General features: G+C 38.9%; 1 pseudogene; it reads right to left on the minus strand.

Moving 5' to 3' along the window:
• Positions 1-219: 219 nt before the first annotated feature.
• Positions 220-2,787, minus strand: LOC106377442 (annotated as a pseudogene).
• Positions 2,788-3,301: the final 514 nt, after the last annotated feature.

Raw genomic sequence — 3,301 nt, forward strand, 5'->3', positions numbered from 1 at the left:
CCAAAAACTGCAAAAAGAAAATTTTCCGCTAAAGCCACAAAAACAATTTAACAAGTTTTCTCGTTAAAACCATAAATGAGTTTTCCTGTCAAAACGATGTTTACTGCTTAAACCACAAAATGAGTTCCGGTTAAAATTGCAAAATAATTTTTTTTTTCGAAAAAACGAGTTTTTTCTCCAAAATCATAAACGAGTTTTTGCGCTAAAACAAGTTTTCTATAAAATTGCAAAATCTTGTTTTTATATTAAAGCTCACATTAATGATATTAATATTTTACATGATCTTCAGAGTAAATAAGATAATACTTTGGATACCCACGGGTAAACCTATACCATATTGGGTTTTTTTTTTGTTTGGATTTCAATATTGATGTTTCTGGGTTTTTGCGGGTTGGATATAAACTGGGTTGGGTTATTTGTGGGTTGGGGTGGGCTGGGTTATTTTACCCAAAGTTAACATCCCTACATTCAACCACATAACTAAAACTAGAGAGAGAGAGAGATAAATACAGAAACCAAAGGTTGCAAAAACCACGTTAATCTAAGACAAGTTGACGCCGCTTATAACGCACCATCACATTGCCTTTAATGCCAACCACCATAGCGTTCCAGTCCATCTCAGGGAAGGGTGAAACCAACTCAAGCTCAAAGTTCCTCAACAAATGACTCCATATGGCTTTGATTTGAAGGTAAGCAAAGGGCTCTCCAAGACACCCGTGCCTACCTCCACCGAATGAAATGTACGAAAATGCCCCTGCGGCTTTGTCCTCTTCTCTTCCCGGGGAGAATCTATCCGGGTCGTAGCTGTCCGGGTTCTTGAAGACATGCGGCAAGCGGTTTGCAAAAGCAGGCGAGGTTGCAACGATATGACCCTTTGGGATGTCATACGTTTTCCCATCCCTGGTTGTTACGTTGAAATCACTGTGGGAGGCTCTCATTAGCATGATCAACGGAGGGTGAAGCCTCAACGCTTCCTTAATGCAACGGTAGAGAACATTCATCTCCGAGGATATGATGTCGTGATCAATCTTGTCTCCATGTTTCTCAATCAGCTTCTTCTGCTCATCCAAGGCAGCGGACGAGTACTCTTTGTATTTCATCAGATAAGCACCGGTCCACGTGGAAGTGATAGAGCTCGTCTGCTGTCCTGCAAAGAGAGCAGCGATGAGCAAACCCGCTACCTCGGATTCGGTTGTCTGTCTACCGTCTCTGTACTTTGACTCGATGAAACACTGCAACATGTCGTTCTCTGTTTTGCCAGAGTGTTTTCTCGACAACATGATGTTTGAGAAAATCTCACAAAGCTTTACACGAGCACGGTCGCGACGACGGTGAGCTGGAATAGGGAGGTATGGGAAGAGAACACTTATGGGAAGCATTCCATTGTCAAGATCATGGAACAAAGCAGTGACGTCATCAAAAAGCTGGTCACGTACTTCTCGACCCAGTAGACATCTACTTGCAGTCAAGATGATGAGACTGTCTAGCTCTTCCTTAAGATCAACTTCACCACTCTCTCCCCAGTTGGAGAAGAAACCCTGCCAAGAAAAAAAACAAGCTATATTCATATTTAAATAGTATATATGTAATATGCTTTTTTTGTCACTTGTATATATGTAATATGCTAAAATCAATAATATGGCTAAAATAATAATAATAAAAAAAATATGGCTAAAAGATCCAAAAAATTGTAGTAATATGCCAAAACAAGCTATAATATACTTCAGCTTCAGTAATCATCATATCCACGTAAGCCTTTAGCTTTGTTGACTCGGAGTGCCTCGCTGAAGAACCGAAACTGTTCCTGACGAACGGTGTAGTCGACATCGAAAACAACTCCAGGGCCAAAAGTAGGCACGTTGAATTTGTAAACTTCCTGCTGGCTGAGAACAGAATCATGAGCTTTGAAAAAATGAGCGGAGACTTCAGGACCAATGAGAAAAGTCATCTTTTTGTGAAGAAGATTCACTGTGAAGACACTTCCAAGCTTAGGGTATTCATCTCTAAGCATTACGACAGGGCCTTTCAAGAACCGGATAAGGCTTCCGATCAATGGAAGCCAAGCTTGAAGAGTGGGAGGATGACGCTTCTTCCTGGACTGGGAAGTGAAGAAGGAGAAGATGAGTTTGGATATAGCAAGTGTCGCCACTATAACCAAACCCGTCTTTAATAAGGTGTTGTCCGAATCCAGTTCCATTTTTTCGTTGTCTTTAACTGTGACGTTCATTGACAATAAAAAGTCAGAATCACACATGCAGAGGAAGAGAGTAGTGTGTTTTGCCATTTGAATCCCCATGCATGATTAGATCAGATTGGTTCTTGACTGATAATAATGTTTAAGACTTTTTTTTTGTGTTTTTGAAAAAGGGCATTCAAATTAAAAACGTAGAAACATAATGTTTAAGACTGATAATAATGTTTAAGACTTTATACGAGAATAATAATGTTTAAGACCTTATACGAGAAAACGAGAACAATTAAGTGAAGATCGATACACAAAGCTTAGAGAAACGAAAAGCACTATTATTGGTTGGTGTAAGAGGAGATTCCAATCAGTGACAAAAAATATAAAAATAAGAAGAGATTCCAATAAGCTTACTTTGGAGGAGTTAATCGTTGAAGATGACCCAAGTTTCAGAAATTAACTTTATCTCTTAAGATGTTATTACAAATGATTACAACTTATATAGCCAAACAAAATAATTTTAAGGGCTTGCTTTAGGTTGAATCATTTCGGAGAAGAGCAAAGCGGTTCTAAATAAAGATGGGTTGAGATGGATGAGAAATTGACACCTTTGCTTTTGTTTTTGATGTAATTTATTATGTATTTTTTATTAATCTCTTATGTATTGTCGCTTATGGTGACATTACATTACCTTTTGTAAAACTATGGGTGCATGTGCACCCTGTGTCTTGTTACTAGCTTCGTCCTTCGCCATATGTAGAATAGTTTTGACTGCAAGGCATTTGTATCATTTGACTGTAGTTGTCTAGATAGTCAATCCATTCTTCTTGATTGAATCTTTTAGCAATTAAGCCCGCTTTGAGCTTATCAAAGGATCCATCATAATTAAGTTTAGTACGAAAGATCCAATTACCACCTAGAACATTCATCTCCAGGGTGTAAGGTACTAAGACCAACCGCAACGGAAGCCCTTAGCGATTCCTAAGGGTCATTACCAAAGTTAATGGTAATATAAAAACTATATTTCAGCATAATTATCTAAGGATCAACCCGTAAGTAAGGGGTCGAGGGAGCTGAACCTTGGGCGACTTGGCAGGTGGGTATTGGCGGAAGATT

Source organism: Brassica napus, chromosome C1, assembly GCF_020379485.1.
Source record: "Brassica napus cultivar Da-Ae chromosome C1, Da-Ae, whole genome shotgun sequence".
Taxonomy (NCBI): Eukaryota; Viridiplantae; Streptophyta; class Magnoliopsida; order Brassicales; family Brassicaceae; genus Brassica; species Brassica napus.